Consider the following 27,205-nt stretch of genomic DNA (forward strand, 5'->3'; position numbering starts at 1 on the left):
AGTGTTGATGCCCTAGTGCGGGAAAAGGAAACCTGCAATCTGCAGATTTCGCTGAACAGCGGCTTTATATAGACGATCTGAACATCGGCCAATACAACAATCACCCAACTTATTTAGTTTCAGATGAAATCACGCCGGTGTGCATCGCTAGACCTGCAAACAACAACACAGGCAAGTTCAGTGGCAGACTGGAAACGCCACGACCTGAACATCTATGATGATGTTCACGTATCAAGAAGAATTCAGGGTACACCTATTCATAAATTAGATGTTTGGAACTGACCAGCAAACGTGGAAATGCCAAATCTGAAGTTACGATCTTTGATAGCAAAAACGACCACAGGACCAACACAACACAGGTCATCAAATATCAAGAGGACTGAGGTCAACTTATTCATAACATAGACCAAGCATCTGCTCAAAGGCAGCACCAGATGTTCTCACAAATTGCACACGGATAAAGAGGTGCAGAAACGACACATGACACAAACTTCACGTAACAAAAGACGACGTTGACGAAAGAAGAGGCCACTAGGCTCAACAGACATGCGAACCAAATTTTCAGGAGCCCAAAGAAATTCGCTGTCCACCACGAAGACGGAGCACCAAGTGGAGTGTAGACTCCTTCTGAATGTTGTAATCAGCAAGGGTGCGTCCGTCATCGAGCTGTCCTTCCTTGTCTTGGGTATTCGCCTTCACGTTGTCAATGGTGTCCGACGATTCCACCTCCAAGGTGATGGTCCTCAAGTTGCTTGCGGGCAAATATCAACCACTGCTGGTCTGGCAGGATGCACTCCTTGTCCCTGATCTTCGCTTTGACATTGTCAATCGTGTCAAAAGACTCAACCTCAAGGGTGATTGTCTTGCTGGTGAGGGTCTTCATGAAGATTTGCATAAGCCTCAGCACAAGGTAGAGTGTCGACTCCTTCTGGATGTTATATTCGGCCAGGGTCCGGCCATCTTCCAGTTGCTTGCCAACAAAGATGAGGCCCTGCTGGTCCGGCGGGACACCCTCCTTATCCTGGATCTTCGCCTTGCATTATCAATTGTGTCAGAGAACAGATCAAACATGATGATCTTGCCAGTGAGTGTCATCACAAAGAAATGCATATCAGCCCTGAGCCTGAGCACCAGGTGGAGGGTGGACTCCTTCTGTATATTGTAATCACCAAGTGTCCGACCATCCTCAAGCTGCTTGCGAGCAAAGATGAGGCGCTGCCGGTCCACCGGGATACCCTCCTTATCCTGGAATATCGCCTTCACATTGTCGACTGTGTCAGAGGACTCGACCTCAAGCGTGATGATCTTGCTGGTGAGTGTCTTCACGAAGATCTGCATCTGCATAAGTGGGAATTACAACAAAGCAGGATAAGTCACCAAGGAAGAGGCTTACATGAATAGTTAAACCGATTAGCAAAGCCACGAGACAAAGGGCACTAATGTAAATGATGTGATATGTATGCATAACTGAAAATTGCAAACGGAGCATTTTAGTTCAAGGGAGTAACAGATAGTAAATCCGCAGTTCAGAATTAACAAAAAAACAAATAACAACCGCATAGCAAAAGTGAAAAGGCAATAATCTCTGTTAGGATCTATTTCCAGTATAAATTAAGCAGATCTTTGCAAGAAGGGTCCATTATAAAGCCAGATCGTGGATCAATATCTGATGCCGCAATAAACAGCAGGCCCAGAACTAACCGGCCCAAATCTATTGAGCAGCCCTAGATCAAGATGGCAATGGACCCCCGAAACCCACGTCCCCGCGGGTTTTTACCTTATTAGGGGACGGGGATGGATGTATTTTCATCCCTGTGGGGCTATAGTTGGACATATTATACAACCCGACATGTTTCGTGGGTTTGCACCCGTTTCGGCAGTCCCCGAACCCGAAACCCGGTAAACCCGGCAAAATACATTTTTTTTTACCAAGCACTGATCCGGTGCGGCCCAAACCAAAGCTATCGAGCCTGAGCGACCGAGCCCCCACCCCCCAACGTTCGAAGGCCAAACCAAGAATTCTATTTTAAAACTTATGTAATTGCACATCTTGTTGAACCATGTGTGGCTTATCATCTTTCTTGCTGAAATCTGATCATTTTTGTTGCTGAAATGTGGTATCATGCTGCTGAAATACACTCTATATATCTGTTGAACCATGTACTATTGTTTTTTGTTGAAATTTGCTCAAGTTATGATGCTGAAATGTGCTTGTTTTGCTGCTGAAATGTTATTCTTTGTCGCCACTATGTTTGTTTAAATATTTTGATTTTCTTGTGGGTTCCCCGAAACTCGATGGGTTTAGGGGACGGGCAGAAAACTAACCCCGCGCATGGCGATAGGGATGGGACGGGTTTACGATTTTCTCGTAAGGATGGGTTTGGGAAGGCAAAAGCCGATGGGTTTCGTCCCCGTTGCCATCTTGAGCCCTAGATGAGCCCCCACGGGCATTTGATTGAAATCTACACGAGTATGATTGATCGAGATGCACTCGCTCGTCCTCAACAAAAACTCGATTATCTTTCAATCAATCTATCAGCATAGAAACAAAATCTTAGGTCGACACGGTAGAGCGATCGACACGAATCTCATTATCTAATCGCGTTGGCCGCATCAAGAAAAACACCTAAATCAATCTCACAACATGAACGAACAGGGAATCGGTGGCGCGCGCATACCTTGACGGACGGGACGGGTCGCGCGAGCTAATAATTAAAGATCGATCGCTGTGTTGCGGCGGCGGATTTTCTCGATCGGAATCAGCGGGCGAGTGGATTGGCTGCAAGGGGGTCGATGCCTGTGGGGAATTTATACATGGGATGGGAGAAAGGATACACCTGAACGTACCGGCAGGAGAGGCGGTTGCGGAGTCCGTCCCTACCACGACCACGAAGCAGTCTCGACGAAGTCTCCAACGAGAGAACTGCAGCTGCGAGGTGGTCTTTATCGATCCATGCTGGCCAATTAGGCCCAGACATAAAGCCCAACCTAAGCACTGTGCATGTGTAACCTGCATCGCAGAACAGGAGGAACAGAGAGAAGCGCGTCATCGACTCATCGTGAGAAGCTCTCTTGCGTAAGCGGGGTGAAATTTCAGAAGACTGCACGAACAACATCTCATCTCATGGTCACAACGTACTACAAAGTGCAGGACTTCGTGAGCAAACTAGATAAACCAGAGCGGGAACAGAGTGGGAAGTATCATCCTCTTATTGTTGAATCTCCACCGACAGATGACATGGACGTACGCATTATATGCGTGCAGCGTTATTACGTTCTTACTCCGTTCTAGGGACAGAGGAGGTGACCAGAGAGCGCGACGGACGCAGCTAGGACGAACGCCGGCCGCCGGCTTCATTGGAGCTTGCGTCTGCCGGCGGCGGCGTAGGCGTCGTTGGCCCACTTGATCACGAACCACAGCACGTCCACGACGACGTTGCCGTAGCCTCCGGTGCTACCGCGGCCTCTCAGTTCTACGCCGCCGGCGTACGGCGACGGAGCCTCGGCCGGCGGCTGCAGCCACGACGACGCCTCGAGGCCGCGGGACACCCGCTCCTCCTCTGGTATGACGCGGCCGGCGTGCGCCAGGGCGGCGGCGGCGCAGAGGACGAGCGCGGCGACCAGGACGGCGCGAGCCATCGGTTTCCCCTCCGACCGGCGCCTGGAAACTGTCGGTGGTCAGTCGATAGCTCGAGATCACACTGATTGAGACGGAGACGCGTTCGTAGATGCACAACGCGACTTGCTCGACCGGTTTATATACATTCGCCTCGACCCGACGAACGGCCGAAACTGCCGAAAGGATTAATGCGTGCGTGCGTTCCTGGCTCCGCATTGAACAGGGGATCGAACGCTCGAATAAACACGAACCGCAACACTAAAAAGAAACGCTCGAACAAACACAACCATGCATACATCGGTTTTGTTTCACTTCCCTTTTTCTCAGATGATGAATACGGTGGCAGCCTCCCTGGTTCCATTTTCTCACAATGAAACCAGCGTGATATGATATTACAGTTCCAGGATTCCAACCAAAAGCAGCCACCCGGTACTAGGCTGCATTGGGTGCGGCTACACGTTAATCGACTGGTTTTTTAGTTAGGGTTAGTCAACTGGTGTGGACCGTTGGATGAAGATTGTACGGCGTATGGACCTTCTTCTTCTTCCCAGACCATCAAACATGCCGCCGACCGAACCGCTGACCACCGCTGCCCGTGACCGCCTCGCTGACCCCCCACCCCCTCCCCGGAACCATCCCCCACCACTGATCTAGCCGCCGCCCCCAGCCATCCCTCTAGCCCCACCCGCGTTTGGATTTTTTTTCTCCGCCGAAGTGCACCACCGACCCCATCCTAAACCCTGAGATAGATAATGGGGTAGCCCACCGGTGAGCCCCTTCCTTCTCCTTCCTTCTCTCCGGCGAACTCCGACGAACTCTCAAAAATTGACTTGCCCCAATTAGAAAATCAGTCGACTGTCATTTAGCTAAACTGGGCTGTATTACACTCAGAAGTCGGAAAAAAGCTATAAACTGAAATGGTACACCGTACACAGATCGACACATGTACATTGGTGACATTTCCAACGGCACACAACCAACATAGGCAACAATCTACCTCCCGACCCCCTCCTACTCCTGTGTACCGCCCCACGAGGCTACTAGACGGGCCTCTCTCTCTCTAGCTCTCCCCTCATCCCGGCCTCCTCCCCCTGCCACCGCCTGGGCGCGCCGCCGGGCAAAGCCCAACTAGTGTGGGTGGCGGCTCCTCGCTCAGTAGTGGCGGCGCGTACTGCTGCTGGCCAACAGGGGCGCAGGGCTGGGCGTGGGGCTCGGCGGCAGGGCGGTTGCGTGTTCTTCCCTGGTGGGGGCGTGGGGCGTGCTAGCAGCAGTCGGGCCTTTAGACCGGGCAGCGCCTGGATCTAGATCCCAGCGGCGACGGGTGATGCGGGCTGTAGATGGTGCGAGCTGGCGGCTGTGGGTGGATCCGCTCGTGGGGGCTTGATCCCATGGGCTCGGGTGGCTATGAGCGGCCAGGGGTGGTGCACTGGCCGGTGACACGTCTGCAACGGCTTCAACGGCGGCGGTTGGTGCTTGGCGGTGCGGTGTGGGTGGAGGTAGCCCGTCCCTTCTCCTGGGTTTTGGTTAGCGGGGCTGTTGGGGATATAACTATCAGTTATGACCCGCCCAATAGGGGCCGGGTCAGCCCCAATTGCGGGTCACGAAGGAAGCCCAGTAAACACTCAAGGTGATAGTTTATTAAACCTTATAGAAGGCCTAAAGGCCCGGAGGTGGCCTAAAGCCCAATATTGTAAATCGTCGTATGTAAGGAAAGACTTGTAAGGAAAGGCATGTAAAAGAAGTCGCCGAGTCGGACACGTTTTATGAGACGGCCGGGACTCTGTAAGCCACCAGGCGTCAACCCGTGTATATAAGGGGACGACCCGGTGGTGGCTTAGGGAAAGAAACAAGAGATCGATAACCAAGCCGGCGAATTAGCCTCTTGGTGATCGAAACCCCAGCAATACCAACACAACTAGACATAGGCTTTTACCTTCATCGTAAGGGGCCGAACTAGTATAAAACCTCTCGTGTCCTTTGTCCCGATTAACCCCTTTAAGCTTCCTAGTTGCGATGGCCCTACGACTAAGTCCTTCTGCTAGGACATCTGCCGTGACAATTCCACGACACTTGGCGCCCACCGTGGGGCCAGCGCACGGTGGATTTGAGTTCTTGAAGGGCAACTTCGAAGGGCTCAAGGGATACGTTGTGGGCCGGATGACCAAGAGTCGTCGCGGCAAGCTCTACATCGACGACGAAGGCTGGGGCCCCGAGGCCAGCTCAATCGAGTACGGGTACCGGGTCCCCTTCGGCGGAATTCATGTCTTCATCGGCCAGATCGGCGAGTCGGGCCCTGAGCCGGACGTCCACACCAACCTTGTCGAAACGGCTCAGCGCGCGAGGACCACCCGTGTTCAATCTGTCGTGAAGCATGTTTTCGTAGGCTGCGTCCACAGCGGTGAATACTCTGAAGGATCGGTGGATGGCGGTGAGACGGCCGTCTGTTCTGACGATACATCATGAACAGGCGAGACATACTCTTTGTATCAGCTGCATGATGGCATGCTCGGGGGCTGTTCTGATGGCAGCAGTATTCCGGACCCCCTTGAGCCGCCGAATTGGGCCGGAGTCTTCATGGCAGGAACACAGCCCGGGCAGAACTCCATAGCAGCAGCGGCAACAACTACCGGGTCGGCCACAGCCGGGTCAGGAGACCCTGTGCGCCCCCCGGCTCAGATTCTAATGGACCTCATGGATAAACTGACGACTCTGTTGACTGCCGTGGAAGTGCCGGCGGATAAGGCCCAGCATGACGCAGAGGTGGCACGCGTACGTGAAGAGATGGTACAAGCTAAAGAAAATTTAGCAGCAGAGGAGGTCAGGATGGCAGCGGCGCGGGCGGCTTTGGACGTTCGTGCTCAACAGCTTCAAGCGGAGACTTTCCGGCTCTCGGTGGATCTGAACGCGTCAAACGAGGTTATGAGAAGAAGGCATCAGAAAACTCAGTCACGTCTACCTCTGACGCTCGATCCTAGGAACTTTTTTCATACACCCGGGGCTAGGGCAAGCAACCCGCCGGAGGCAAATCGGATCACGATGCCCGGGGCACCGGTTCAACCGCGCGCCATGGAACCACCTCGTGTACATACCGCTCTGCCTCATTATGTACCAACACCGCCGGGTCACTTCTCCAATCCCTTGGAAAACCTCATTGCAACGTCGGCTCGTTTGGCGGCTCTCCCGATGGAAGGCGACTCGCCGCCGGCAATCAAAACGCGAAGGGTGAGAGAACTTCTTCAAACAGCTCTGGCACAGCAAGATGCGTACTCCTATAGTCGAGACAGGATCCATTCAACTCCTCGCCCGAGCCCGAGCCCAAGCTACAGTAGGCATATGGACTCAGCTGACATGTCAAGCAATGCTCAACGCCGCAACCGGCCGCACAGGCATGAGCCGATACAGGCTGGAGCCCTTAACTTGGCGGATCAGGAGAGGATCCGACAAGAGGCTGAGCGAGCAGTTCAACTGGCAGCGGAGCAGGCGGCTCATCAAACTTTTCCGGCTTATCCAGCAACCTCGGTTGAGGCAGGAGTGGCCACAAGAACCTGAGGTGTCCCTTGCCTGGTGCCGGCCATACGTAATGAGCGTTTGCCAATGGACTTCAAGGGCCTCGTAAGGTGCCTAATTACACGGCCGACTTGCAGCCTGGGGCTTGGATTGAGAGTTATGAGATGGCTATGGAGTTGTTGGAGGTCAGCGACGCGGCAATGGCCAAGTATTTCACTATGATGTTGGATGGAACAGCTCGTACTTGGTTGAAGGGGTTGCCACCCAATTCTATCGGCTCATGGGCGGAGTTGAAGGCCCGGTTCATTCAGAACTTCAAAGACACATGTAAACAACCCATGTCGATTGTGGACCTGACTAATTGTAAACAAGAGGACGGTGAATCTACAACCCATTGGGTGCGCCGGGTCAAGGAGATAATACATTCATCTGATAAGATGGATGCCGGCTCAGCAGTTTTGATGTTGGAGAAAAACTGCCGTTTTGAACCTCTGAAGCAGAAATTGGGGCGGCTCAAGCGTGACTGCAATGACATGGGCCAGTTGATGGCGTCTCTCGTCAAGTATGCTGATTCTGATAGTACCGAAGACCCGGTGTCTGACGAAGAAAAGACAGGGAAGGGAAAGAAGAACGGCAACGGCAAGGGTCACCAGCATAACCTGGCAAATCAAGGAGGTAATAAACGTAAGGGTGATGAATTTGTCGCTAACACCAATGCACAGGGCGGCAATCAACGGCGCAAGGGCAGGCAACCCCCTCGGTCGGGCGGGTCAGATCCCACCCTTGAGCAACTATTGAATGAACCTTGTCCAAGACACGACACCCGGGAGAAGCCAGACACCCACCTGTGGAAGGATTGTACAATCCTGAAGGCGTTTAAAAATTTAAATGCATTTGATGGAGGTCACGGCCCAGGCGGCGGTTCAGGTGGGGGCGGTTTCCATGGCCCGGGCGCCGGTTCAGGTGGAGGAGGATTTCACGGTCAGGGCCATCCAGGTAACCAGGGAGGCTATAATTCACAACCCGGCCAAGGTAATCAGCAGCAACAGTCCGGATATCAGAGCAACCCAAAACAGTTGAATAGTGGGCAATACCATGTGTTCACCACTAGCTTATGTAAGAGGGACCAGAAGCTTCACAAGAGGGCCGTCAATGCCGTTGAGCCGGCGATTCCATGTTACTTACGGTGGTCCGTGTTGGGAAACGTAGTAATTTCAAAAAAATTCCTACGCACACGCAAGATCATGGTGATGCATAGCAACAAGAGGGGAGAGTGTTGTCTGCGTACCCTCATAGACCAGCAACAGAAGCATTGACACAACGTAGAGGAAGTAGTCGTACGTCTTCCCGATCCGACCAATCCAAGTACCGAACGTACGACACCTCCGAGTTCTGCACACGTTCAACTCGGTGACGTCCCTCGAGCTCCGATCCAGCAAAACGTTGAGGGAGAGTTTCGTCAGCATGACGGCGTGATGACGGTAATGATGTTCTACCGACGCAAGGCTTCGCCTAAGCACTGCTACGATATGACCGAGGTGGAATATGGTGGAAGGGGGCACCGCACACGGCTAAGGAACGATCACGAAGATCAACTTGTGTGTCATGGGGTGCCCCCTTGCCCTCGTATATAAAGGAGGGAGAGGGGGAGGTGCGGCCGGCCCTAGGGGTGCGCCTGGAGGAGTCCTACTCCCACCGGGAGTAGGACTCCCCCCTCTTGCCTTGTTGGAAAAGGAAGGGGGAAGGGAGAAAGAGGAAAGGGGGCACCCCCCCTTCCTTGTCCTATTCGGACTAGGGGGGAGGGGGCGCGTGGCCTGCCCTGGCCGGCCCTCCTCTTCTCCCTTATGGCCCATGTAGGCCCAATAACCCCCGGGGGGGATTCCAGTAACCCCCCGGTACTCCGGTAAAATCCCGATTTCACCCGGAACGTTTCCGATATCCAAATATAGGCTTCCAATATATCAATCTTTATGTCTAGACCATTTCGAGACTCCTCGTCATGTCCGTGATCACATCCGGGACTCCGAACAACCTTCGGTACATCAAAATGCAAAAGCCCTAATTACGATCGTCACCAAACTTTAAGCGTGCGGGCCCTACGGGTTCGAGAACTATGTAGACATGACCGAGACACGTCTCCGGTCAATAACAAATAGCGGAACCTGGATGCTCATATTGGCTCCTACATATTCTATGAAGATCTTTATCGGTCAGACCACATAACAACATACGTTGTTCCCTTTGTCATCGGTATGTTACTTGCCCGAGATTCGATTGTCGGTATCTTAATACCTAGTTCAATCTCGTTACCGGCAAGTCTCTTTACTCGTTCCGTAATACATCATCCCGCAACTAACTTATTAGTTGCAATGCTTGCAAGGCTTGAGTGATGTGCATTACCGAGAGGGCCGAGAGATACCTCTCCGACAATCAGAGTGACAAATCCTAATCTCGAAATACGCCAACCAAACAAGTACCTTCGGAGACACCTGTAGAGCACTTTATAATCACCCAGTTACGTTGTGACGTTTGGTAGCACACAAAGTGTTCCTCTGGTAAACGGGAGTTGCATAATCTCATAGTCATAGGAACATGTATAAGTTATGAAGAAAGCAATAGCAACAAACTAAATGATCAAGTGCTAAGCTAACGGAATGGGTCAAGTCAATCACATCATTCTCCTAATGATGTGATCCCGTTAATCAAATGACAACTCATGTCTATGGTTAGGAAACATAACCATCTTCGATCAACGAGCTAGTCAAGTAGAGGCATACTAGTAACACTCTATTTGTATATGTATTCACACATGTATTATGTTTCCGGTTAATACAATTCTAGCATGAATAATAAACATTTATCATGATATAAGGAAATAAATAATAACTTTATTATTGCCTCTAGGGCATATTTTCTTCAGTCTCCCACTTGCACTAGAGTCAATAATCTAGAATACACAGTAATGATTCTAACACCCATGGAGCCTTGGTGCTGATCATGTTTTGCTCGTGGAAGAGGCTTAGTCAGCGGGTCTGCAACATTCAGATCCGTATGTATCTTGCAAATTTCTATGTCTCCCACTTGGACTAAATCCCGAATGGAATTGAAGCGTCTCTTGATGTGCTTGGTTCTCTTGTGAAATCTGGATTCTTTCGCCAAGGCAATTGCACCAGTATTGTCACAAAAGATTTTCATTGGACCCGATGCACTAGGTATGACACCTAGATCGGATATGAACTCCTTCATCCAGACTCCTTCATTTGCTGCTTCCGAAGCAGCTATGTACTCCGCTTCACATGTAGATACCGCCACGACGCTTTGTTTAGAACTGCACCAACTGACAGCTCCACCGTTCAGTATACACACGTATCCGGTTTGCGATTTAGAATCGTCCGGATCAGTGTCAAAGCTTTCATCAACGTAACCATTTACGATGAGCACTTTGTCACCTCCATATACGAGAAACATATCCTTAGTCCTTTTCAGGTATTTCAGGATGTTCTTGACCGCTGTCCAGTGATCCACTCCTGGAGTACTTTGGTACCTCCCTGCTAGACTTATAGCAAGGCACACATCAGGTCTGGTACACAGCATTGCATACATGATAGAGCCTATGGCTGAAGCATAGGGAACATCTTTCATTTTCTCTCTATCTTCTGCGGTGGTCGGACATTGAGTCTTACTCAACTTCACACCTTGTAACACAGGCAAGAACCCTTTCTTTGCTTGATCCATTTTGAACTTCTTCAAAACTTTGTCAAGGTATGTGCTTTGTGAAAGTCCAATTAAGCGTCTTGATCTATCTCTATAGATCTTAATAACCAATATGTAAGCAGCTTCACCGAGGTCTTTCATTGAAAAACTCTTATTCAAGTATCCCTTTATGCTATCTAGAAATTCTATATCATTTCCAATCAATAATATGTCATCCACATATAATATTAGAAATGCTACAGAGCTCCCACTCACTTTTTTGTAAATACACGCTTCTCCAAAAGTCTGTACAAAACCAAATGCTTTGATCACACTATCAAAGCGTTTATTCCAACTCCAAGAGGCTTGCACCAGTCCATAAATGGATCGCTGGAGCTTGCACACTTTGTTAGCTCCCTTTGGATCGACAAAACCTTCAGGAATGCATTTTTGACATCCATTTGCCAAATTTCATAATCATAAAATGCGGCAATTTCTAACATGATTCGGACAGACTTAAGCATCGCTACGGGTGAGAAGGTCTCATCGTAGTCAATCCCTTGAACTTGTCGAAAACCTTTCGCAACAAGTCGAGCTTTGTAGACAGTAACATTACCGTCAGCGTCAGTCTTCATCTTGAAGATCCATTTATTCTCAATTGCTTGCCGATCAACGGACAAGTCAACCAAAGTCCACACTTTGTTCTCATACATGGATCCCATCTCAGATTTCATGGCTTCTAGCCACTTTGCGGAATCTGGGCTCACCATCGCTTCTTCATAGTTCGTAGGTTCATCATGATCTAGTAGCATGACTTCCAGAACAGGATTACCGTACCACTCTGGTGCGGATCTTACTCTGGTTGATCTACGAGGTTCGGTAGTAACTTGATCTGAAGTTTCATGATCATTATCATTAGCTTCCTCACTAATTGGTGTAGGTGTCACAGAAACCGGTTTCTGTGATGTACTACTTTCCAATAAGGGAGCAAGTACAGTTACCTCATCAAGTTCTACTTTTCTCCCACTCACTTCTTTCGAGAGAAACTCCTTCTCTAGAAAGGATCCATTCTTAGCAACGAAAGTCTTGCCTTCGGATCTGTGATAGAAGGTGTACCCAACAGTTTCCTTTGGGTATCATATGAAGACACATTTCTCCGATTTGGGTTCGAGCTTATCAGGTTGAAGCTTTTTCACATAAGCATCGCAACCCCAAACTTTCTGAAATGACAACTTTGGTTTCTTGCCAAACCACAGTTCATAAGGTGTCGTCTCAACAGATTTCGATGGTGCCCTATTTAACGTGAATGCAGCCGTCTCTAAAGCATAACCCCAAAACGATAGCGGTAAATCTGTAAGAGACATCATAGATCGCACCATATCTAGTAAAGTACGATTTCGACGTTCGGACACACCATTACGCTGTGGTGTTCCGGTGGCTTTAGTTACAAAACTATTCCGCATTGTTTCAAATGTAGACCAAACTCGTAACTCAAATATTCTCCTCCACGATCAGATCGTAGAAACTTTATTTTCTTGTTACGATGATTTTCAACTTCACCACTGAACTATCGAGTAGTCATCAGCTTTGCTCTGCCAGACGTTCATAACATCTGGTGTTGCTCCAGCAGCAGGCCTGGCACCTAGCGGTGCTTCCAGGACGTAATTCTTCTGTGCAGCAATGAGGATAATCCTTAAGTTACGGACCCAGTCCGTGTAATTGCTACCATCATCTTTCAACTTTGCTTTCTCAAGGAACGCATTAAAATTCAACGGAATAACAGCACGGGCCATCTATCTACAATCAAACATAGACAAGCAAGATACTATCAGGTACTAAGTTCATGATAAATTTAAGTTCGATTAATCATATTACTTAAGAACTCCCACTTAGAAAGACATCCCTCTAATCTTCTAAGTGATCACGTGATCCAAATCAACTAAACCATAACCGATCATCACGTGAAATGGAGTAGCTTTCAATGGTGAACATCAATATGTTGATCATATCTACTATATGATTCACGCTCGACCTTTCAGGCTCAGTGTTCCGAGGCCATATCTGCATATGCTAGGCTCGTCAAGTTTAACCTGAGTATTCTGCGTGTGCAAAACTGGCTTGCACCCATTGTAGTTGGACGTAGAGCTTATCACACCCGATCATCACGTGGTGTCTGGGCACGACGAACTTTGGCAACGGTGCATACTCAGGGAGAACACTTTTATCTTGAAATTTAGTGAGAGATCATCTTATAATGCTACCGTCAATCAAAGCAAGATAAGATGCATAAAAGATAAACATCACATGCAATCAATATAAGTGATATGATATGGCCATCATCATCTTCTGCTTGTGATCTCCATCTCCGAAGCACCGTCATGATCACCATCGTCACCGGCGCGACACCTTGATCACCATCGTAACATCGTTGTCGTATCGCCAATCTTATGCTTCCACAACTATCGCTACCGCTTAGTGATAAAGTAAAGCATTATAGCGCAATTGCATTGCATACAATAAAGCGACAGCCATATGGCTCCTGCCAGTTGTCGATAACTCGGTTACGAAACATGATCATCTCATACAATAAAATTTAGCACCATGTCTTGACCATATCACATCACAACATGCCCTGCAAAAACAAGTTAGACGTCCTCTACTTTGTTGTTGCAAGTTTTACGTGGCTGCTACGGGCTTAGCAAGAACCGTTCTTACCTACGCATCAAAACCACAACGATAGTTTGTCAAGTTGGTGCTGTTTTAACCTTCGCAAGGACCGGGCATAGCCACACTTGGTTCAACTAAAGTTGGAGAAACTGACACCCGCCAGCCACCTGTGTGTAAAGCACGTCGGTAGAACCAGTCTCGCGTAAGCGTACGCGTAATGTCGGCCGGGCCGCTTCATCCAACAATACCGCCGAACCAAAGTATGGCATGCTGGTAAGCAGTATGACTTATATCGCCCACAACTCACTTGTGTTCTACTCGTGCACAACATCAACGCATAAAACCTAGGCTCGGATGCCACTGTTGGGGAACATAGTAATTTCAAAAAAATTCCTACGCACACGCAAGATCATGGTGATGCATAGCAACGAGAGGGGAGAGTGTTGTCTACGTACCCTCGTAGACCGGCAATGGAAGCGTTGACACAACATAGAGGAAGTAGTCGTACGTCTTCCCGATCCGACCGATCCAAGTACCGAATGTACGACACCTCCGAGTTCTGCACACGTTCAACTCGGTGACGTCCCTCGAGCTCCGATCCAGCAAAACATTGAGGGAGAGTTTCGTCAGCACGACGGCGTGATGACGGTAATGATGTTCTACCGACGCAGGGCTTCGCCTAAGCACTGCTACGATATGACCGAGGTGGAATATGGTGGAAGGGGGCACCGCACACGGCTAAGGAACGATCACGAAGATCAACTTGTGTGTCATGGGGTGCCCCTTGCCCCCGTATATAAAGGAGGGAGAGGGGGAGGTGCGGCCGGCCCTAGGGGTGCGCCTGGAGGAGTCCTACTCCCACCGGGAGTAGGACTCCCCCCTCTTGCCTTGTTGGAAAAGGAAGGGGGAAGGGAGAAAGAGGAAAGGGGGGCGCCGCCCCCCCTTCCTTGTCCTATTCGGACTAGGGGGGAGGGGGCACGCGGCCTGCCCTGGCCGGCCCTCCTCTTCTCCCTTATGGCCCTTGTAGGCCCAATAACCCCCCCCCCCCCGGTAACCCCCCGGTACTCCGGTAAAATCCCGATTTCACCCGAAACATTTCCGATATCCAAATATAGGCTTCCAATATATCAATCTTTATGTCTTGAACATTTCGAGACTCCTCGTCATGTCCGTGATCACATATGGGACTCCGAACAACCTTCGGTACATCAAAACACAAAAACCCTAATTACGATCGTCACCGAACTTTAAGCGTGCGGACCCTACGGGTTCGAGAACTATGTAGACATGACCGAGACACGTCTCCGGTCAATAACCAATAGCGGAACTTGGATTCTCATATTGGCTCCTACATATTCTACGAAGATCTTTATCGGTCAGACCGCATAACAACATACGTTGTTCCCTTTGTCATTGGTATGTTACTTGCCCGAGATTCGATCATCGGTATCTTAATACTTTGTTCAATCTTGTTACCGGCAAGTCTCTTTACTCGTTCCGTAATACATCATCCCGCAACTAACTTATTAGTTGCAATGCTTGGAAGGCTTGAGTGATGTGCATTACCGAGAGGGCCCAGAGACACCTCTCCGACAATCGGAGTGACAAATCCTAATCTCGAAATACGCCAACCCAACAAGTACCTTTGGAGACACCTGTAGAGCACCTTTATAATCACCCAGTTACGTTGTGATGTTTGGTAGCACACAAAGTGTTCCTCCGGTAAACGGGAGTTGCATAATCTCATAGTCATAGGAACATGTATAAGTTATGAAGAAAGCAATAGCAACAAACTAAACGATCAAGTGCTAAGCTAACGGAATGGGTCAAGTCAATCACATCATTCTCCTAATGATGTGATCCCGTTAATCAAATGACAACTCATGTCTATGGTTAGGAAACATAACCATCTTCGATCAACGAGCTAGTCAAGTAGAGGTATACTAGTGACACTCTGTTTGTTTATGTATTCACACATGTATTATGTTTCCGGTTAATACAATTCTAGCATGAATAATAAACATTTATCATGATATAAGGAAATAAATAATAACTTTATTATTGCCTCTAGGGCATATTTCCTTCAGTCCGAACAGCCTATTGTGTGAAGCAGAGAGGATCATCCACCCCGGGTTGATAATCCGGGTCACTTGGCCTTGGTAGTAGCGCCTTAGGTTGGTGGATATAAATTCACTAAGGTGCTCATGGATTGAGGCAGCAGCATCAACATCCTCTACTATGAGACGTTCCGTCAGATGGGGTTGACTGATAAGAGTGTTAGGCAATCCAACACTGTTTTTCATGGTGTGGTACCTGGCAAGTCGGCATACCCAGTTGGTAAGATTGAACTGGAAGTAGCCTTTGGGGATGGGTATGACTCCAGAGCAGAAAAATTAACCTTTGAGGTGGTTAAGATCAAAAGCCAATGTCATGCTCTGTTTGGACGGCTGGCTTATGCCAAGTTCATGGCTCGGCCGTGTTATGTGTATTTGCAGCTCAAGATGCCGGGTTATAAGGGCACCATTACAGTACATGGAAGTCGGAAAATAGCCCTGGAGTGTGAAGAAGGTGATGCTGCATATGCTGAGTCTGTTTGTGCAACCGAGGAGTTAAAGTTTTATAAGGATCATGTTGACCCGGCAGACATGATGTCTTTAAAGAAACCAACAATGAAGCATGAGCCGGTGTTGAAATTCAAATCAGCTAATGACACCAAGATGGTTGACTTTGTGCCTGGCGACTCATCCAAGCAGTTCATCATCAGTGCAAACTTGGATCCGAAATAGGAAAGTGCGCTCATCGAGTTCATCCGTGAGAACCGGGACATCTTTCCATGGAAACCTTCCGACATGCCGGGTGTCCCGAGGGAACTCGCAGAGCACACTCTCAATATTGATCCAAAGTTTAAACCGGTTAGACAATTTCTCCGATGGTTCAACGAGGAAAGGCGCAAGGCCATTGGAGAAGAGGTGGAAGTCTTTCACCCAGAGTGGTTAGCCAACCCGGTGCTTGTACTCAAAAAGAACGGCACCTGGCGTATGTGTGTGGATTACACTGATTTAAACAAGGCTTGTCCGGCTGACCGTTTTGCTCTCCCCCTTATTAATTAGATCATCGATGGGCGGGTTGCGCACGTTTGAGTTTTTTGGATGCTTATTCAGGTTATCATCAGATCAAGATGGCAGTCAAAGATCAGGAGAAGACATCTTTTATCACTTCGTTTGGAGCTTTCTGCTCTGTGTCTATGCCTTTTGGGCTTAAGAGTGCCCAGGCGACTTATCAACGGTGTGTGCAGAATTGTCTTCATAATCGGATTGGGCGTAATGTTCATGCTTATGTGGATGATATAGTGTTAAAGTCCAGGAAAGAGGAAACCTTGGTCACAGATCTGAAAGAGACCTTCGATAACCTCCGGGTCTACAAAATGATGCTTAACCCAGCTAAGTGTGTTTTGGGAGTCCCAGCCGGCAAGCTCTTGGGTTTTTTGGTGTCCAACCGAGGTATTGAAGCTAACCCGGAGAAGATTAAGGCAATCACATCCCTGGCCAAACCAACATGCATCAATGACGTTCAACGGTTGGCGGGTCGTGTGGCTGCTTTAAGCCGGTTCATAAGCCGGTTAGGGGAGAAGGCGATGCCTTTGTATCAGATGATGAAGAAAACAGATGATTTTGTTTGGAGTGATGCCGCGAACTCTGCTTTTGAGGATCTGAAGAAACAGCTTGCTGAGCCACCTGTTCTTGCTGCTCCAATGGAGAAAGAGCCGCTATTGTTATATGTAGCCGCTAACTCACGGGCTGTTAGTGTGGCAATTGTGGTGGAGCGCAAAGAGGTTGGCAAGGAACATCCGGTTCAACGGCCGGTTTATTACGTCAGTGAGGTACTGATTGAATCTAAACAAAGATATCCACATTGGCAGAAGCTCGTGTACGGGGTGTTCATGGCAAGCCGGAAGCTCAAGCATTACTTTCAGGGTCACCCGATCACTGTGGTTAGCTCTGCGCCTTTGGGGACATCATCCAGAATAGAGAGGCTACTGGACGAGTCGCCAAGTGGGCCATTGAACTTGGATCTCATGGGTTGAAGTATGTGCCACGTACTGCGATCAAGTCTCAGGCGCTGGTTGACTTTATTAATGACTGGACAGAGATGCAGACGCTGGAGGAGAAACTAGACAACACATATTGGACTATTCACTTTGATGGGTCCAGACAGTTGGAAGGCTCGGGGGCTGGAGTTGTTTTGACCTCCCCTCGAGGTGACAAATTTTGTTATGTGTTGCGGCTGATGTTTCCTTGCACTAACAATGCAGCAGAATATGAAGTCTTGCTCCATGGTCTTCGAGTGGCCAAAGAGATGAGCCTGAGCCGGGTCCGGTGTCTTGGCGACTCAGATTTAGTGGCTCAACAGGTATCAGGCAAGTGGGATTCCAAAGACCCTCTCATGGCGGCTTATCGCCGTGAAGTTGATGATGTTGCAGGACATTTTAAAGGATATCAGGTGGAACACATTGACCGTAGGAAGAACGAAGCAGCCGATGCTCTAAGCCGGCTGGGATCTCAGCGTAAGCCGGTGCCACTTAACACCTTTTTGGATGTTTTGCAGAAGAAGATCTAGCTATTCCTGACCCGGAGGCACAGTTGGTGGCGACTCTTCATGTCATCCCAGATTGGACAGTGTCATTCTTGGCTTATATGACCCGGGGCGAGCTGCCAGCAGATGAGACCCTGGCCCGACAGATAACCCGGCGGTCTAAGTCAATGACGATTTCTGACGGAGAACTATACCATCGCAGCATCTCTGGAGCGTTTCAGTGGTGTGTTTCCCCTGAAGGCCAAGAAATACTTCGTGAGATCCATGAAGGCGATTGTGGTCATCACGTCGGGTCAAAGTCTCCGGTGGCTAAGGCTTTTCGTCATGGTTTTTACTGGTTGACGGCTCACGCTGATGCAGAAGATCTGGTCAGTAGATGTGACAGATGTCAAAAATTCGCACGACGAGCACATGTGCCGGCTCAAGAGCTACGGATGATTCCGATCACTTGGCCGTTTGCGGTCTGGGGCTTGACATGGTTGGACCTTTCAAAAGGTCTAAGGATAAAAAGACACATCTTTTAGTGGCAGTTGACAAATTCACAAAGTGGGTTGAGGCAGAGTTAGTGAGTAAGTGTGATGCGGCCACGACGGTTCAGTTCATGAAAAAGGTGATCTTATGTTTTGGTTTTCCACATAGCATTATCACTGACAATGGCACTAATCTATCTCAAGGGGCTATGGAGGAGTTTTGTCAACGTGAGCATATTCGGCTTGATGTTTCTTCTGTAGCTCATCCTCAATCCAATGGTCAAGCTGAGAGAGCAAATCAGGAAATCTTAAAAGGTCTCAAGCCCCGGCTTATGGTCCCCTTGCAGCGAATGCCGGGTTGTTGGGTAGAGGAATTACCCTCAGTACTGTGGAGTATCAACACCACACCTAACAGGTTTACAGGTTACACACCTTTCTTCATGGTGTATGGAGCAGAAGCAGTGTTGCCTAGTGACATCCATCATGACTCGCCCCGTGTGGCGGCTTATGTTGAAGCTAATAATGAACAAGACAGACAGGATGCACTTGACTTGTTGGATGAGGAAAGAGACTTAGCAGCAGCTCGATCAACAATTTATCAATACGACCTGCGCCGTTATCATAGCCACGGGGTTAAGTCCAGGACCTTTCAAGAAGGCGACCTGGTGCTCCGGCTCATCCAGGATCTGTTAGATGCACACAAGTTATCCCCGCCTTGAGAAGGACCCTTTGTGGTCAGCAAGAACTTAAACAACGGGTCATATTACCTCATTGACGTTCGAGAGCACAAAGACTCACGTAAGTTGGAAGAGGAGACCCGCCGGCCATGGAACATTGCTCAACTTCGGCCATACTACACCTGAGCCACTGGCTCTCATCATGTACATACTTTAATGTTGTATATACTATGATAAGTAATAAAGCAGGACCATCGGTCTCTTTTCTTTTAAAGATTATGCATCTTTGTTGTTTTTTACTATTTTCCAATGACTGTTAAGGAGCTGATCATATTTGAATCAAGTCTAACCTTTTTGGCCTAGCTTACAATCGTATTCGAATCTAGCTGCAACTATCATGGTCACTTGGGGGCTTCCTGTTCAAACATAGGTCGTATTCGAACCAAAGAGAACATAGTTGTCGTAACCCTTTTGATCGGCTCAAAGCCAAACTCACTAGGGGGCTTCTTGATCGTATCCGAATCATAGCTTAACCCCTTTTGGGTCCGACTTGGATCGTATTCGAATTAGGGTCGTTAAAAACCTCTCAAGGTCATTTGGGGGCTTCCTGTTCAAACATAGGTCGTATTCGAACCAAAGAGAACATAGCTGTCGGTACCCTCTTGATCGGTGCAACGCCAAAGCTACTGGGGGCTATATGGTCGTATTCGAACCTTAGCTTAACTCCTTTGGTCTGGTTTACTGATCGTATTCGAATCAGAAACCCCCAACCTTTAATTACAAGGTTAATTTTGGTTACCACGTTACCACCTGTTTTTGCTTTATTGGTTTTTAGTTGTCTCAATTTCGCAAATAATCAGCATGGTCTTTTCACCGGCTGGACTATTTGACAACAAGACGCCAGGGCATAATACTCATTAAGTATTCAGAAGGATTGACTTCTCAAAAAAGACTGGATTATCAACTTCATCACCCGGGTCATTTAAACCGGTGGTCCGGAGATCGAAGGTACAGGTGTGGCTATTGTTTATGAACAGTTGCTTTCTGTATTAATCAAAGGTTATTTCAGTCTTGTTTTCTTCTTACATCTGGTTCTGCTTTTTACTATGATAAAAATATTGGCTATAAACCGGGTGTTCTGGCCCGTTTGGTACTAAGCCACCAAGCCAGTTTTTTCCTTTTTATCTGCAGGAACAGAGTTGAAGTATTGCAGGGACAATCATAAATATGATGTATATATATTAACATCAGCAAGCACAGAGTAACACACGGTGTCTTATGCGCGATGGCATACGCAGAATATGCAGTGTTTTCAAAACTAATCTATTACAAGGCTTTTACAAGCCCATGAAGATGGTCATCACTCCTCCCTCGCCGGTTCACCGCCCTCTGCTGATTGGAAGCTTGGTTTTGACCAATCAAAACCGTTCACGGCAATAAATTATGCATCTTCGTCAATCAGGCCGGCCGGATCAACTTCCGGAGCAAATGTATGTTCACGAACAAGCGGGATCAAATCTGTCACCTTGTACGAGGGAGTTGCCATCTTCTTATTTTCCACATCAAAACCCGGCTGATATTTGTCGATATTGGTTTCATCTCCAAGAATAGTCGCCTGAGGTCGAACTCCGCGCACGCAAGCCATGAAGTCATCTTGTTCAAAGGGAGATCTGTCTTCCTTCACGGTAGGATACCCTCTGGCTACATCCGACGGGTCTAGATCTGGCACCCAAGCCTTGGAGCGGCTTAGGGCAGTCAAAGCTCCGGCTCTAGCATAGGAGCACTTGACTTCTTGGAACCCGGCGGGCAAGATTGACAGCTTCTTTAAAACATCGTTGAGCCGGTTGGGTCCTTGATTGGCAGGAGAGATAGCGGCGAGTGCTCATTGTGCGCCAATGTACAACTGCTCTACTAAGGTATAGACCGCCTTCAGCTTAATCACGTGGTCTTGATTCAGATTCTTGCTTTGAGGGCCTGCTTATGTTTTGAACGTGAAGGGTCAGCTAGCGGCTTGCAGTCCGGGTCAAAAGAAGGTAAAAAGGTCAATACAGATGGCTTACCAAAGATGGAGGACACCATTTGTGACACCCGGTTCTTTAAACCGGTCAGCTCCGTCGTAACCTTTTCAAGGGCTGCTTCAGCCTTCTCAGCACGTTGTGTCAGAAGCGTTTTTTATTCAGCCCAGGTTTTCTTCTTGGCAGTAAAGCTGGTTTTTAATTTTTCCGTCTCAGAGAGACTTACTTGCAGTCTGGAGTCAGCAGACTTGATCTCTGCCTCCTAATCCACCAGCCGGGTCTTCGCATCAGTTAATTACGAGCTCAATCCAGATAAGGCATTCTGCAAAACATACCCAGATGAGTCAAGATTTCAGTTAAAGTTCAAAAGTCAAGATTCAAGATTCAAGTCTCAAGTACTTTGCATTGCAAAACCACTTGACACTTGGGGGCTAATGTATGCCAAAACAATTTCTTATGACTCTAAAACATACTTTGAGTCCCAAGTACTTTACAAAGTAACAACACTTGGCACTTGGGGGCTAATGCATGCTATTCAGCAAGTTTCTCAAGGTTAAGCCGGATTACAATGTTTTTTGGATACGGTACAAGACAAGTATGAAAAATCAAAGTACCGGCTCATTTATGGTCAAATGAACCGGCCCTTGGGGACTACAGATGAAGCTTTGTTCTATTTTATTGAACTCCAGGAAAATCTAAAAGGAAAAAGTCTTAGCCTATATCATAAAGTCTACAAATCATTCCGGTTCTCTCATAATCTGAAGACTTGGGGGCTGGCAGAATATAAGTAAGCCGAAAGAACATACCTCGTATTTCAGCTGCAACTACTTCACCATTTCGATCTCTGAGTCACGGCTGGAGTGCACATGGCTGAGATAACCAGATAATATGTCGTTGGCATTCAGATGATCATAGTGTGAAATATCAAAACACACTTTCTGTTTCTCCAACGCCTCTTGTTTCGCCGTGTGGCGAGCCAACACGGTGGGATTTCGCGGTTCAACAAAGCGGCTCCCGGTGATCAGAACGTCTTACGCAGACGGTGATGGCAGGTTGGCCGAGCTGGATGGTCCGGTTGCAGAAGGATTCACGGTGGTATCATCAACTGACGGCTTAGGAGGATTTACTTCATCATTGACATGCGGGTCTTCTGGAGCTTCAGTTAATGGAGGAGAAGGTGGCCTTGCCGGTTCAGGTGCAAGGACTGGCGGGTCTTCCACCGGCTTAGTTACCTTGGCCTTCTTAGACTTAGCTTGACCACTAAGAGAAATATTATAGGACCGTCAGTATAAAGAGACAGTTTGAAAAACACGGAAGAAAGAGGATTTTTCCACCCAGGGGCAGTCTTAAAGGCCGGAAATTGGGTCTGAGACGAGTCGCCAGAAGAACGAGACACCTCCTGCAAAGATAAAACAAAGCTAGGTAATGCAAGGGAAAGGATCCATTAATAGAAATTCAAAGACAATGAAATAAACCTCATTCAGGCGTTTTTGAGGGGTCTGTGGAAGGACAGCAGGCGAATCATCATCATTCCGGGCCTGACGGCGGCTCTCATGTTGCTGTTTTTTCAAAAGAAAATGAGGGTCCAGATAAGCCAAAGGGTGTGAAAACCTTACTTTCTGGGTTACGACTCGAAGTTTCTGTCTTGGCAAATGGGCTAAGTCAGAGGAAATAGTTACCTCTTCTTCCACGGCCTGACTGGCCCCTGTGTCGTCCTGGTAATGATCAGTGTTAATAAGATTATTAAAAAGTTGGCCAAGGGAGTCAATGGCTACCTCCGACTCAGAAGTGTCATCAAGCCTCATCAGGTCCTCAGCAGTGCTTTTCTTCTTCTTGGCCCTCCGGGTGGGTTTCTTGGTGTTTATAGCAGCAGCTCTAGCCTTCTTGGCGGCTTCGTGGTCATATTTGGCTTTCCAGAAATCAGATCTGGCCTGTACATAAATAAGCAAGATGAAAGGCCATGCAGATACTTAACACAGCTGAGAAAAATACAAAGAAAGAGATCGGCGGTTCTTTACCTCTGGCGCCGGGTTAAGTTTGCAGAAGGGGTTTAACCCGACCTTACTGCAGTCTTCATATTTTCCGTTTACCAGAAGGGTTGACATTGCAACAATATCTTCTTCGGGTGATGGGACGGAGCTATAACGAAGAGAATCATTTGGACCTCCACCATATTCACACATTAGTTTTGACCGATGACTTAGAGGGATGACCCACCATGCGACCCAGCAGCGGGTCAAATCAATACCGGTTAAGTTGTTCCCCAATAAGGCATTAATCCTTTTGATTGAGGGGATCAGCTTCTTGCGTTTAGCAGCAGTAAGCTTGTCAGGGAGCGTGAATTTGGAGTCAAGACGCTCGGCACGGTAACCCCGCAGTGGCTTTTCATTCGCTGGTGAGGTGTCTTGACAATAGAACCAAGTCTGATTCTAGTCTTTTGGATGACTCGGCAAGACTATGAGGGGGAAGACAGCGCCCTGTTGCTACCTCTTGAGCACTGCGTTGGTTTCCCCGAAGAGGAGAGGATGATGCAGCAAAGTCGCGTAAGTATTTCCCTCAGTTTTTGAGAACCAATGTATCAATCCAGTAGGAGGCTATGCTCGAGTCCCTCGTACCTACACAAAAACAATAGCTCAACGCAACCAACGCACTTAGGGGTTGTCAATCCCTTCACGGTCACTTACGAAAGTGAGATCTGATAGAGATGATAAATAATATTTTTGGTATTTTTGGTATAGAGATGCAAAGTATAAAGTAAAAGCAAAGTAAAAGCAAAGCAATAATAAAGTGATGGAGATTGATATGATGAGAAAGAGACCCGGGGGCCATAGGTTTCACTAGTGGCTTCTCTCAAGAGCATAAGTATTCTACGGTGGGTGAACAAATTACTGTTGAGCAATTGACAGAATTGAGCATAGTTATGAGAATATCTAGGTATGATCATGTATATAGGCATCACGTCCGAGACAAGTAGACCAAACTGATAATTCGAAAAGACTTGCAAAGATAACCAATCATACATAAAAGAATTCGGAGAAGATTCAAATATTATTCATAGATAGACTTGATCATAAACCCACAATTCATCGATCTCAACAAACACACCGCAAAAAGAAGATTACATCGAATAGATCTCCACGAGAGAGGGGGAGAACATTGTATTGAGATCCAAAAAGAGAGAAGAAGCCATCTATCTACTAACTATGGACCCGTAGGTCTGAAGTAAACTACTCACACTTCATCGGAGGGGCTTGGATGATGATGTAGAAGCCCTCCGTGATCGATGCCCCCTCCGGCGGAGCTCCGGAACAGGCCCCAAGATGGGATCTCGTGGATACAGAAAGTTGCGGCGGTGGAATTAGGTTTTTGGCTCTGTATCTAATCGTTTGGGGGTACGTGGATATATATATAGGAGGAAGAAGTACGTCGGTGGAGCTTCGAGGGGCCCACGAGGCAGGGGGCGTGCCCTAGGGGGGCGCCCTCCACCCTCGTGACCGCCTCGTGGCTTTCTTGATGGAGGGTCCAAGTCTCCTAGATCTTATCTGATGAGAAAGTCACGTTTCCGAAGGTTTCATTCCGTTTGGACTCCATTTGATATTCCTTTTCTTCGAAACCCTAAAACAGGCAAAAAACAACAATTCTGGGCTGGGCCTCCGGTTAATAGGTTAGTCCCAAAAATAATATAAAAGTGGATAATAAAGCCCAATAATGTCTAAAACAGTAGATAATATAGCATGGAGCAATCAGAAATTATAGATACGTTGGAGACGTATCAAGCATCCCCAAGCTTAACTCCTGCTCGTCCTCGAGTAGGTAAATGATAAAAATAGAATTTTTGATGCGGAGTGCTACTTGGCATAATTTCAATGTAAATCTTCTTAATTGTGGTATGAATATTCAGATTCAAAAGATTCATGACAAAAGTTCATGTTGACATAAAAATAATAATACTTCAAGCATACTAACAAAGAAATTATGTCTTCTCAAAATAACATGGCCAAAGAAAGCTATCCCTGCAAAAATCATATAGTCTGGCTATGCTCTATCTTCACCACATAAAGTATTTAAATCATGCACAACCCCGATGACAAGCCAAGCAATTGTTTCATACTTTTGACATTTTCAAAACTTTTTCGATCTTCACGCAATACATGAGCGTGAGCCATGGATATAGCACTATATGTGGAATAGAATGGTGGTTGTGGAGAAGACAAAAAGGGAGAAGATAGTCTCACATCAACTAGGCGTATCAACGGGCTATGGAGATGCCCATCAATAGATATCAATGTGAGTGAGTAGGGATTGCCATGCAACGGATACACTAGAGCTATAAGTATATGAAAGCTCAACAAAAGAAACTAAGTGGGTGTGCATCCAACTTGCTTCCTCACGAAGACCTAGGGCATTTTGAGGAAGCCCATCATTGGAATATACAAGCCAAGTTCTATAATGAAAAATTCCCACTAGTATATGAAAGTGACAGAATGAGAGACTCTCTATCATGAAGATCATGGTCCTACTTTGAAGCACAAGTGTGGTAAAGGATAGTAACATTGTCCCTTCTCTCCTTTTCTCTCATTTTTTTGGGCCTTCTCTTTTTTTATGGCCTCTTTTTTCGTCCAGAGTCTCATCCCGACTTGTGGGGGAATCATAGTCTCCATCATCCTTTCCTCACTTGGGACAATGCTATAAAAATGATGATCATCACACTTTTTATTTTTCTTACAACTCAACAATTACAACTCAATACTTAGAACAAAATATGACTCTATATGAATGCCTCCGACGGTGTACCGGGATATGCAATGAATCAAGAGTGACATGTATGAAAGAATTATGAACGGTGGCTTTGCCACAAATACGATGTCAACTACATGATCATGCTAGCAATATGACAATGATGGAGCGTGTCATAATGAACGGAACAGTGGAAAGTTGCATGGCAATATATCTCGTAATGGCTATGGAAATGCCATGATAGGTAGGTATGGTGGCTGTTTTGAGGAAGGTATTTGGTGGGTGTATGATACCGGCGAAAAGTGCGTATAATCCATGGACTCAACATTAGTCATAAAGAACTCATATACTTATTGCAAAAATCTAGAAGTTATCAAAGCAAAGTATTACGCGCATGCTCCTAGGGGGATAGATTGGTCGGAAAAGACCATCGCTCGTCCCCGACCGCCACTCATAAGGAAGACAACCAATAAATAAATCATGCTCCCACTTCATCACATAACGGTTCACCATACGTGCATGCTACGGGAATCACAAACTTTAACACAAGCATTTCTCAAATTCACAACTACTCAACTAGCATGACTCTAATATCACCATCCTCATATCTCAAAACAATTATCAAGCATCAATTTTTTTCTTAGTATTCAACGCACTCAAAAGAAAGTTTTACAAATCTTGAATACCAAGCATATTATTATTAAGCAAATTACCATGCTATTAAGACTCTCAAAATAATCTAAGTGAAGCATGAGAGATCAATAGTTCCTATAAAACAAATCCATCACCGTGCTTTAAAAGATATAAGTGAAGCACTAGAGCAAAATTATATAACTCAAAAGATATAAGTGAAGCACATAGAGTATTCTATCAAATTCCAAATTATGTATGGATCTCTCAAAAGGTGTGTACAGCAAGGATGATTGTGGTAAACTAATAAGCAAAGACTCAAATCATAAAATACGCTCCAAGCAAAACACATATCATGTGGTGAATAAAAATATAGCTCCAAGTAAAGTTACCGATAGAAGTAGACGAAAGAGGGGATGCCTTCCGGGGCATCCCCAAGCTTTGGCTTTTAGGTGTCCTTAGATTATCTTGGGGGTGCCATGTGCATCACCAAGCTTAGGCTCTTGCCACTCCTTGTTCCATAATCCATCAAATCTTTACCCAAAACATGAAAACTTCACAACACAAAACTTAAAGTAGAAAATCTCGTGAGCTCCT

General features: G+C 47.2%; 1 pseudogene; it reads right to left on the reverse strand.

Annotated features, from left to right (window-relative positions):
- Nucleotides 1-386: 386 nt before the first annotated feature.
- Nucleotides 387-27,205, reverse strand: part of LOC125523502 — a 43,310-nt pseudogene continuing 16,491 nt past the window's right edge.

Source organism: Triticum urartu, chromosome 7, assembly GCF_003073215.2.
Source record: "Triticum urartu cultivar G1812 chromosome 7, Tu2.1, whole genome shotgun sequence".
Taxonomy (NCBI): Eukaryota; Viridiplantae; Streptophyta; class Magnoliopsida; order Poales; family Poaceae; genus Triticum; species Triticum urartu.